A 12764-nucleotide genomic window follows, 5' to 3' on the forward strand; every position below is an offset into this window, starting at 1 on the left:
TCTCCCATCTGGCATTCCCCTTATTCAGGAGATTACTGCCTCTTGCCTAGACTATCAGAATGGTTTCTCTGCCTCTAGCTCAGATTCAGCAAGAAAGTAAGCATGACACAAGAGAGAATAAAATCTATCGGCTGTGGTTTCAATCATGCATTATATTGATGGTAAAAGAAAACATTTTAAAAACTGCTGATAATTGAACATGCAGGTAGCTTAGATTGACGTAAGTTCTTCTATCCAGTAAAATAGGTATAATTTTTTTTATAAGAAAATGGTTTTATTCCTAATTTTTAGTTCCCATACAGTTTACAAATACATTTTTACTCTGATAATACAGCTTTGCAACTAGCAAAGCAGTTGCGCTAACACCCATAAATATAGGTGGGGAGACAATTAACATCCACTAACATATTCCATCTAACTCACAAAATTATGAAATTATATAAATATTCCTTAAAAAACAAGAAGTGGAAAGTAGTTTAAAGCAGCAACAGAATCAGATATATAATAAAGGGGCTTTTGCAGTTCATTTAAGTATTATCAGTACCTACACAAGACACTGTGATGGGCATTGAGAATTTTTAAAATATTATTACAATTATCATTATTATTAACTAAGAAATGTGCTAAATTCATTTTATCACTTATATTTAATTACCACCAAAAAACCACATGAATATAAATGTCGAGGAGGGGATTTAAACCGAAACGTGATAATGGGACCAATGATACAGCCCTCAGGAAGGAAAGAAACAAATACAAAATATTTTCAATACACTGTGTAAATATATCATCACTTTTAGCATAGAATGCTTTAAGAGTAATTGAGAGGGCATTCACTCTGACCTAGAGACAACGGAATGCTTAGCCTTCAGAGATGAAGCCTGAGCAATCATAAAGACCATGAAATTGTGGAGGATGGAGAAGTAGAGGGCAGAAGAAACAGCATAATATATAAAATGGCACAGTGGCCTAAAAAAGACCATGACCATGCTCAGACAATCCCAACCTTGAAAACAGATGTACTCTTTAACTATGGCAAACAGTAAAAAATTCTGCTTTTACCGGCTTAATTCTTAAGTCTATATATACTGCTTACTCCTATTACACTACCAGAGTACTTTCTAGACGTTAGAACTTACTGGTAAGGTCCAAATTTTTATGTAACAGTCTACATCAGGCTACTAGGAAACAAACACAAACACACACACAAACACACACACAGAGATGATTATCGATCTCATCAAGGCTTAGGTATTTCATGGTATTTCAGATTACTGCAGTTATAAAGCTAGGTGCACACAATTACCAACTACGATGATATGCATGTATACATTTCCCTTTTTGACTTATGAATATGGTTTGTCTGCTCGTAACTGTTATATCTGCATGACTGTTGTTAGTATACCTTAGTGTCTATGCTTGCAAAAATGTTATTGCCTATTTTATTGTGTAGTGGCCTATGAATTGTTCTGTTTTTATCTGTTTCTCAAATAAATCCCCTTTTTAAAATGTATGTGTCTTTTAAAAAATGTATTATTTTTTCCAGAATACATTTTTGGGATTTTGACTTTTCAGGATTGTGATTTGGAGGATTTTAGACTTTAAGGATGTTGATTTTTCAGGATTTCAACATTCGAGATTATGGCATTCGGGACCCTATCTTTTGGGATTATGACTGGCTCCCAAAATAATCTTATTAAATGTTATCAAAATGTATAATTTGATAGCATTATGAATTTAACGTATGTTTCATCTGTAAATTACAATGCTCATTACTAATTTAATCAGTCGATTATGTAGCTCTGAGTCTTACTAATCTTGGTCCTTAAAAAGAACAAATGTGTCTAAGAAGATGAGTGGGGGAAAAAAGGAAAGATACAGAGAAGGAGGGAGGGAGAAAGGGCTTTCAAGAAAGAAAGCTTCAACTCTCTCTTGCCACCCTACAAAACTCACTAATAGCTCTTCTTTTTGAAATGTGAGGGTAGGTAATCCAGTCACAATTAACCTAGCCTGTGCTGAACAGAATTTGAGTGGTAAAACAGGGCAGTGATTTTCCACAAATGTTTTGCAAAACACCCTTATAAAATAAAAATTAAGAGAAATCCTAATAAAATATATAATGGCATAAATGACCTGGATGAAGTTCACCACAGAGCGCCCCACTTGCTTGCTCCCACTGAGCCAATTTCATGAAACCTTAGGAATCCACTCAACACAATTTGAAACCACTGGGCCCTCCTGAGGGAAAGCCAGGTCTCGTCTACCCCAAAAAGCTTGTTACTTGATTATAACAGGCAAACCTCTCTCCTCTTTACCCTCTTATTTCCTGAAGCCTGCTCTTTCACAGGAGGCTTCCCAAAGATGGCCTTGGATGAGCTGTATGGTTGAAGGAATGTACAGCTGTGTACAGATATTGGGAGCAGGGATAAGAGATAGGAGGTATAACAGAGAAAGCATTTTTGGATATGAGAGTTCATTAAGCTCATTCAGAGAAGTGTCTGCTAAACACAAAGGGGGACCAGAGATATAGACACAGAGAGATGCCCACATACCCACATTCCTGTACACATATGCATGCCCAGGCACACACCCATACATACAACCCTGCCTGCACACACACATGCACACACAAAAACGTGAGGGAAAAGCTCTTTGGAAAAAGCAGCTCGAAGTGGGATGAATACCTCAGACCCCGTCCACCTCATTATCTTATCCAGAAAAAATAGAGCAGTGTTTCTCAAACTTTAATGTGCATATAAATAACCTAAAGATCCTGTTAAAGTGCAGGTTCTGATTCAGTAAGTCCTCAACGAGGCCTGAGATTGTACATTTCTAACAAGCTCCCAGGTGATGCTAACGCCACTGGTCTGTGGACCACACTTTGATAGCAACATCCTACATAACAACACATCTCCACATGATCTATATTATAATTGAAAAACAAAGTTCCCTGGTAAAATAAGACTGAGAACTGCTCAATTAAATAAGACAAAACAAACTGGAGCCTTCTCAGAGACTGGAGGACTTCTCAGAGACTAACTTAGAGGACCAAGATGAGGTGAGAAGGGTCATGAGAAGGCCCTAAAATGGGAAAAAGTCTACTTTTTTCCCATTCTTCCAATGAGAGATACTTCAAGTTTCAATTTTAAATGCTAATATCTATGCAAAAATACAGAGTGGAAACACAACATTTTAGAAGTAGCTAACTTCTGACCGGAATGATAATATGAAAATAATCATTACTATCTTCCTCCTTATACTTCCTTAAATCTTTAATGTATACATAATACTTTTATAATCATGAGAAAAAGAATTATCTTAAAGAAAAACTAAAACTCCATCCCCCACACCCAGATTCTTTACATTAGCATTTAGAACAATTACTTTATTCAGACTTACATAAAACATAAAAGATTTTCTAGTAAAGGAAGAACTGTTGGTGAAGTAAATAAAGAATGAAGCAATTAAAACATTTTAGAAGGTAGGCTAGAAATAAATATTAGTGAAGAGACTTTGGGCTGTGGGGGGACAAAAGATAAACAGCAAAAATGGACGGAACTAAGAGGAAAGAAGACCAAAATCACTTTGCCTACTCCACGAATGCACCAAGAGCTTTACCTGCTGAGCAACTACCTCCCTGGCATAAAAATCATCTACTTGCTGCCATTCTGGGTTGACTGTCCCTAGTATATTCTATAAAAGTTAAGTAGGTTGTGCAAAGGAACCCTGATCAGACTGTAAAACATGTAAAGATGAAATGGTTTAATTCATATGTCTAAAAATTGTCAGGGGGCTATACAAACTTTACATCATACACACACACCCAGTCATTCACACATTCACATATAATCAAAGTGATTATATTACTATTAGTGATTCTTAATATTTGTATCACAAATAAAAGAGAGAAATAATACTTACTGGTATTTCTCCTGAGAAACACTATGATATCAAAGAAGTGAGGATATACAGCAAAATAAAAGTTGTTATAAAAGACATAAAAATGAAGTTTGTTAACATTTGTACTTCAAAAATATTAGTAAATATAGGAAAAAAGACAGCCATTTTATTCTTTATTCACCATACTATTAGCCTAGATTTTTAACATTTAGTTCTTGTTTTTAAGTTCTTATATTATTTACAAGTAGTAGGTCTAATGTTAGAAAGTGTCAAGAGGTATACCACCAGATCTAGGTATAGGGAAAATTATAAGACGAAATCTTTAAGAAGTTACTTGCTAGCAAATTTAATTAAATGCTACCACAGCAAGGTTATAAAAAGGGACTGGAGGCTAGGCATTGTGGCTCACACCTGTAATCTCAATACTTTGGAAGGCTGAGGCAGGAGGGGTGCTTGAGGCAAAGTTTGAGACCAGGCTGGACAACACAGTAAGACCTCATCTCCACAAAAAATTTTAAAATTACCTGGGTGTGATGGAGCACGCCTGTAGTCCTAGCTCCTTGGGAGGTTGAGGCTTGAGCCCAGGAGTTTGAAGTTATAGTAAGCTATGATCGCACCACTGCACTCCGGCCTGGGTGACAGAGCAAGACTCTATCTCTTAAAACAAATTTTTTTTTAAGTGACTGGAAATTCAGATTTCTAAATCTCACACTGATCAACTACTGACCCAACTCACAATACTTCCGGCCTGTCTTCTTACCTATCAAGAGGATACGAGGCTAGAGCCATGAGTTCCAACAAATAGAAAAGACCTCACCCAGCAGATTGCTAAATATTATGCTAGTTCCCCAAATTCCACAATTAAGAATCCTCCAAACTTAGCTGAAAATCCCAACAAGAAGGTTTTGAAAACAATAGTAGTCTCAGCCCATTTCAAAAGTTTAATACAAGCCTCTCTACTCAAAATCTCTCAAGATCTTCCCTCTGAAGACGCTCTTATCTATCATTAAGGTTTCAAGTAATAAAAACTTGTCTGGCTCAGGATGTGACTAAACACTCTAGAAACACTTCAAAGGTTCCTTTTAGCTCTAAAATTCTCAGTAATTCTATAATTTCCCACAATAAACAATATTGCGGAATGAAGTACATACAGAATCTTTCAAAACATTGATTATAAATCACAGCTCATATAACAAAAGGTACCGTTTTAACAACCATGAAAGCCAATAAACAGAACACTGTAAGTGTTCAACAAATGATCAACAAACATTAGTTAAATAATTATTCCAAGCTATAAAGATTTAAGGAAAACATACCTTAAAGAAAAAAACACTAAGGTTTCACCAAATCCTTGAATGGAAACTTGATATTCCACAGAATGTTAATCTTTCTACCAATGTTGGCCCTACATCTAACCTTGAAGGAAAGAGAAATAAGCAAAAAAACCTTTCATTCAACTGGGATGGTTTTATAAACCTCTTTATTAAAGACAAAGGAGTGAAAAGATCAACCAGTAATCCAACAACCCAGGTATCAATCTAGGCTCTAACATTAATTATTTGATTAGCAGACCATCTTCCTCATCAGCCATATAGGGGCGGTTTGATGAGCAAATAGAAGGATATATAGGAAAGCACTCTGAACACAGTAAAGCACTATACAAGTGCACTTACATAAAAGGGCAGGATTGTTAAATTTATATATATTCAATACTTGAAAAATCATCCCAGGAATCATCTATTTTGTAAATAAAAAATTTTATACTAGGGTTACATTATTTAGTGTCTGTTTCATAAGTTACCTATTTTATTGGTTATATTGGCAATGATGGCCAGCATGATATTCAGGGTTTTTTTTTTTTTTTCCCTTTTCTTTCAAAAGCATTGTTGAGAAGATTAAATGGTTTTAATTCTCATTGTTGAGAAGATTAAATAGTAAAGCCATTATCACAGTGGCTGACACACAGTAAGTGCTCTGTAAGTAGTGGCCATTACTGTTAAGGAATAAATGGTGGCTTATAATTTATTGCTGCCAAATTCTTTTTTTTTTTTTTTGTTACCATTGGTAGTTTCTGGTGTTGGAAACTCAGTAAAAAGCTGTGTCTTTCATTATCTGCCACTCGTGCAGTGCTTTACTGTGCTCAGAATGTTTTCCTATATACACTTCCATTTGCTCATCAAACAACTCTATGCGACTGGTGAAGAAGGTAGAAATCCAGTCATGGAATTAGCATTAGAGCCCAGATTGACACCCGAGTTGTCTGAAGGAGGTTTATAAAACTATCATAGTTGGGTAAAAGGTTTCTTTGCTTATTCCTCTTTCCTTCAAAGTTACATATAGGGCCAGCATACTATGTAGGAAGTTTCAGTCTACTGAAATTTTACAGCAATTATATAACTATCATCTTAAAAACAGAGGTTTCTTTAAAACACACACACACACACACACACACACACACACACACACACACACAAACAAAAAGATAAAGAAAAGGCTTTACCCAGCAATGAAGTGCCAGCTGTTTCAAATAACATAATTTGGGTGAAATTTCTTAGGGGAGACAGTAATCAATCAAACTGGAGATTGGCCATGATGTTAAAGCACATTTTACCAAAAGTGCTTTATTTATATTTATTTATTTATTTGTACAGACAGGGTCTCGCTATATTGCCCAGGCTAGTCTTGAACTCCTAGGCTCAAGCAATCCTCCTGCCTCAGCCTGTAAAAGTGCTGGGATTACAGGTGTGAGCCACCTCGCCCCAACAAAAGTGCTTTATTAATAATGGCCACATGCGGCCATAAAAAAGGATGAGTTCATGTCCTTCACAGGGACATGGATGAAGCTGGAAACCATCATTCTCAGCAAACTAACACAGGAACAGAAAACCAAACACGGCATGTTCTCGCTCATAGGTGGGAGTTGAACAATGAGAACACATGGACACAGGGAGGGGAACATCACACACTGGGGCCTGTTGCGGGGTGGGGGGCAAAGGGAGGGAGAGCATTAGGACAAATACCTAATGCATGAGGGGCTTAAAACCTAGATGATGAGTTGATGGGTGGAGCAAACCACCATGGCACATGTATATCTATGTAACAAATCTTCACGTTCTGCACATGTATCCCAGAAGTTAAAGTAAAATAAATAAATAAATAATAATGGCCACAACAGTAACTAATTTCATATAAGCACAGACTTCTCCAAAAACTAGAACTATGTTGGAAAATCCATTCTCAACTCCTTGTATTTACTCACTAGCAAATATTACCTATCTTCTGTGCTAGAATTCAAACCCTTAAAGGCTAGAATTGGGTTTCATCCACAATTCTAAGTCCTAGCATAATTCATTGCATATGTTTCCCAGTAAGCATGTATTTATAATATATTTTAGTTTCTAATAGGCCCTTGATGTCAACTACTTTAACTTTAAAAATCATTCAACAGAAAACTAACAATTTAGGTGAAGAATACAATATATTTCTTTTTTTATTATACTTTAAATTCTGGGATACATGTGCAGAACCTCCAGGTTTGTTACATAGGTATACACGTGCCATAGTGGTTTGCTGTATCCATCAACCCGTCATCTACATTAGGCAATTCTCCTAATGCTATCCCTCCTCTAGCCCCCGACCCCGAGACAGGCTCCCACGTGTGATGTTCCCCTCCCTGTGTCCATGTGTTCCCATTGTTCAACTCCCAGTTATGAGTGAGAATACGTGGTGTTTGGTTTTCTGATCCTGTGTTAGTTTGCTGAGAATGATGGTTTCCAGCTTCATCCATGTCCCTGCAAAGGACATGAACTCATCCTTTTTACAGCTGCATAGTATTCCATGGTGTATATGTGCCACATTTTCTTTATCCAGTCTATCATTGATGGGCATTTGGGTTGGTTCCAAGTCTTTGCTTTTGTGAATAGTGCTGCAATAAACATACGTGTGCATGTGTCTTTACAGTAGAATGATTTATAATCCTTTGGGTATATACCCAGTAATGAGACTGCTCGGTTAAATGGTATTTCTGGTTCTAGATCCCTGAGGAATCACCACACTGTCTTCCACAATGGTTGAACTAATTTACACTCCCACCAACAGTGTAAAAGTGTTCCTATTTCTCCACATCCTCTCCAGCATCTGCTGTTTCCAGACTTTTTAATGATTGCCATTCTAACTGGCATGAGATAGTATCTCATTGTGGTTTGATGTGCATTTCTCTAATGACCAGTGATGAGTTTTTCATGTTTGTTGGCTACATAAATGTCTTCTTTTGGGAAGTGTCTGTTCATATCCTTCGCCCACTTTTTGATGGTGTTGGCTTTTTTTTTCTTGTAAATTTAAGTTCTTTGTATATTCTGGATATTAGCCCTTTGTCAGATGGACAGATGGCAAAAATGTTCTCCATTTCTGTAGGTTGCCTGTTCACTCTGATGATAGTTTCTTTTGCTGTGCAGAAGCTCTTTAGTTCAATTAGATCTCATTTGTCAATTTTGGCTTTTGCTGCCACTGCTTTTGGTGTTTTAGTCATAAAGTCTTTGCCCATGCCTATGTCCTGAATAGTATTGCCTAGGTTTTCTTCCAGGGTATTTACGGTTTTAGGTCTTATGTTAAAGTCTTTAATCCACCTTGAGTTAATTTTGTGTAAAGTGTAAGGAAGGGATCCAGTTTCAGTTTTCTGCATATGGCTAGCCAGTTTTCCCAACACCATTTATTAAATAGGGAATCCTTTCCCTAGTGTTTGTTTTTGTCAGGTTTGTCGAAGATTAGATGGTTGTAGATGCATGGTGTTATTTCTGAGGACTCTGTTCTGTTCTATTGGTCTATATATCTGTTTTGGTACCAGTACCATGCTGTTTTGGTTACTGTAGACTTGTGGTATAGTTTGAAGTCACGTAGCATGATGCCTCCAGCTTTGTTCTTTTTCCTTAGGATTGTTTTGGGTATACAGGCTCTTTTTTGGTTCCATATGAAATTTATATTAGTTTTTCTAATTCTGTGAAGAAAGTCAATGGTAGCTTGATGGGGATAGCATTGAATCTATAAATTACTTTGGGAAGTATGGCCATTTTCACAATATTGATTCTTCCTATCCATGAGCATGGAATGTTTTTCCATTTGTTTGTGTCCTCTCTTATTTCCTTGAGCAGTGGTTTGTAGTTCTCCTTGAAGAGGTCCTTCACATCCCTTGTAAGTTGTATTCCTAGGTATTTTATTCTCCTTGTAGCAATGGAATATACAATATATTTCTTAATACGCTGTACACTTTCATGACTTTATTGGTTTTAGTCAAGAAATACTTTGTTTTTAGCTGTACCATATAAATTTCAACAATCTGAAAAATGAGACCTAATAAGTGGCCACAAATGAGATCATAATAATATTATACAACTTGCCAAAGCTGTTCCTTAAAAATGCTAAGGTGTTCATGTACAATATCATCCTTGAAATAATGCTAATACAGTTGGGTGCAGTGGTTCATGCCTGTAATCCCAACATTTTGGAGGCCAAGGTGAGAGGACTGCTTTGGCCCAGGAGTTTGACACCCCCTCTCTACCAAAAATTTAAAAATTAGCCAGACATAGTAGCACACCCTGGTAGTCCCAGCTACTTGGGAGGCTAAGGTGAGGGCACCACTTCAACCTGGGAGGTTGAGGCTGCAGTAAGCTATATCCACACCACTGCACTCCACCCTGGGCAACAGAGTGAAACCCTGTCTCAGAAAATAAATAAATAAATAATGCTAAAACGATTTATACCTACAACTTAGAGACAAAATAGTCTGATAATACTTTTACAAATAGTGTTCAAAATTATTGGAAAAGCAACATCAGGTGTCAAATAGTAATTGTCAAATTTGAAGAAACATTAATTGAAAACATTTAAATATCTATAATACTTCAGGTATTTTATTAGCTTCTGGGAATATCAAAGTGAATAAGACGGTCTCTGCCCTGTAGGGAAGATAAGTGTCTAGACAATTATACTACAATATAGTTATTCTCCAGGAATAATTACATATACATACAGCCATGCATCATTTAATGACAGGGATATGTTCTGAAAAATGCATCGTTAGGTGATTTCATTGTGGGAACATCACAGAATGTACTTATACAAACCTAGATGGTACAGCCTACTACATACCTAGGCTATATGGTAGAGCCTATTGCTCTGAAGCTAGGGGTGTACAGGATGTTACTATACTGAATGTTTCAGGTAATTGTAACACCATGGTAAGTATTTGTATCTAAACATAACTAAACATAGAAAAAGTAGAGTAAAAATATAGTATCATTTTATGGGACTGTATATGTGGTTCCCCACTGACCAAAATGTCATTATGGAGTGCATGACTGACTCTACATACATAGAATCAATATGATACCAAGAGGTGGAGGGACGGTAATCCTAGAGGGCTTCTTTGAAAAGTACCATATGGTGGCTCACGCCTGTAATCACAGTATTTTGGGAGGCTGAGGCAGGTGGATCACGAGGTCAGGAGGTGGAGACCATCCTGGCCAACATGGTGAAACCCTGTCTCTACTAAAAACACAAAGATTAGCTGGGTATGGTGGCGCACGCCTGTAATCCCAGCTACTCAGGAGGCTGAGGCAGGAGAATCGCTTGAATCTGGAGGCGGAGATTGCAGCGAGCCAAGATCGCGCTACTGCACTCCAGCCTGGCGACAGAGCAAGACTCCGTCAAGAAAGAAAAGAAAGAAAAGAAAGGAGAGAGAGAGAGAGAGAGACAGAGAGAGAAAGAGAGAAAGAGAGAAAGAAAGAAAGAAGTACCGTATGATAAAAATAATTCAGTGCTGACACAGCACAGGATTGGGATAAGCAGCAGGAAATGAAGCTAGGAAGGTAGTTTAGAGATGGATTATCATTATGGCCTTGAACACTATCCTAATGATCTCAGCCTTTATTCAGCAGCCACTAATAGGACTCAATTTTTTTTTTAAATATACAGGGACCAACATAATCAGATAGGTTTCAGAAAAGATAATGAAGATGTTAGTAGCATTCCAAAGGAGAGACCAATTTGTCCAATAGTTCATGACAGAAGTGATATGGGCTTCTGAACTGTAACTACATAAAAGGAAAAAGGATAGATTTAAGAGACAATCCAGAGAAAGGACATGAAGGATGACTACAAATTAGAATCAAAGCTGAGACAATGATGGTTTCTAGCTGAGGTTCCAGAAAGGAGTTTATGCCACATACAAAGTAAAGAATATACAGATGCCAGGTTTGGGGAGGCAGAAATGGGTTTCAGAGATATACATAGAAATCTATGAAAAAGGAGTCTTAGAGACATCAAGGAAGTAGAGTTTCAATTTAAAAAGGGCCAACAACATCAAATACTTTGGAGCCGACATCAACAGATGGGTGAGATTGGGCCACTGAGTTAAACAACTAGGATACTAGTTATCAGGCCTCACACTATAAAGGAAATAAAAAGAATACCTGCTGAAGTAAAGCCATTACATGTAGAAACCCAAGCCAATAAACTCTAGACCAGCAGTTCACAAACTTTTTGGTCTTAGGATCATTTACACTCTTAAAATTTAAGAGTTTTTGTTTTTTGTTTTTCTTAATGTGGATCATATATCGATGTTTACTATATTAGAAATAAAAACTGATAAAAATCTAAATATCTTAGTTCATTTAAAAAATAAATACATCACATATTAAATGACATATTTTTATTTTAAAAACTTATTATTTTCCAAAACAAAGATATTTTGTATGAAGAGTGGCATTGTATATTTTTGCAAACCTCTAACATCTGGTTAGTAGAAGACACCTGGACTGTCACATCTATCTCAGCATTCGATTTGTTGCAATACGTTGTTTTGGTCCAAAAATATTAAGAAAATCTGGACTCTCACAGATATACAGTTGAAAAGAGGTAAGTAGTTTAATAGCATTTTCAGATAACTATAGGTGTTATTCTTTGATACTACATAAAAACACAGTTGTTTCTCAAAAGTTAGTTGCAATGTGAAATCTGAAACCACATCAATGAAGTTTTCAGTGTTCCCTTAGAATCTGTTGGTATTTTGTACTTCGAATGGATTACCCATTACAGTTTTGTAAAATCATACATCGGTAACTAGAAACCATTTGTTTGCTGAGTCATGCGTATCTTCCAAATGCTGACACATTTCATAGTGAAATATCAGAAATTATATTCATTGATACCACCACTAATCTTCTCAGAAAAGTCTTTATACACAGAAACTCTAAAGCTCATTGTTGCTTCAAATTTTCAAAAATTCTAATTTTCACTTGAATGATTATCACTGGCAACATATAGTATCAAGTGTTTTCCTTGAAGTGATATATTTTTTGAATATATTCATTTTCAAGAAAATATATGCTAAATATCCAAGTCTGAATAACTATGGTATTTCAGGTAGTCTTTCAAGTAAAAATGATGCTCTATGACAAAAAGACTAGCTCTGCTTGCAAGACAAACTACACACGTGCTTTCCCTTAACCACTATACTTTGGTATACAGTAGAAGTGCTTTATGTGTAGTTCCCATTTTGTCAGACAGAATATTTTAAAAAATATGAGATGTAATAAAATTAGTAAATTTTGCTGCTTCAAGGATATTCTTAATTCAAACTGACATTATTCTTACTGCATGCATGTACATGGTGGTGAATATTACAATGAAGATAGCAATTTGGTGCCACTGCTTTGATTCATGCTAAGGTGCTGGCAGTTTTACCCGTCACTGCCTCTGCACCATCACAATGAAAAAGGCAAATAACATCTTCAAATTATTATAAAAACAGTGTTAACCTCATAGAAAGCTTCAACTAAAAAGATCTCAGGGACTCTCAGTGTCCCTCA

General features: G+C 36.4%; 1 protein-coding gene across 9 annotated transcripts in view; it reads right to left on the minus strand.

The window, feature by feature from the left end:
* The window catches only part of YAF2 (YY1 associated factor 2), a 76786-nt gene that overhangs the window by 57883 nt on the left and 6139 nt on the right, over nucleotides 1-12764 (minus strand). The gene's annotated exons all lie outside the window — the stretch shown is intronic.

This window comes from Pongo pygmaeus, chromosome 10 (assembly GCF_028885625.2).
Source record: "Pongo pygmaeus isolate AG05252 chromosome 10, NHGRI_mPonPyg2-v2.0_pri, whole genome shotgun sequence".
NCBI lineage: Eukaryota > Metazoa > Chordata > Mammalia > Primates > Hominidae > Pongo > Pongo pygmaeus.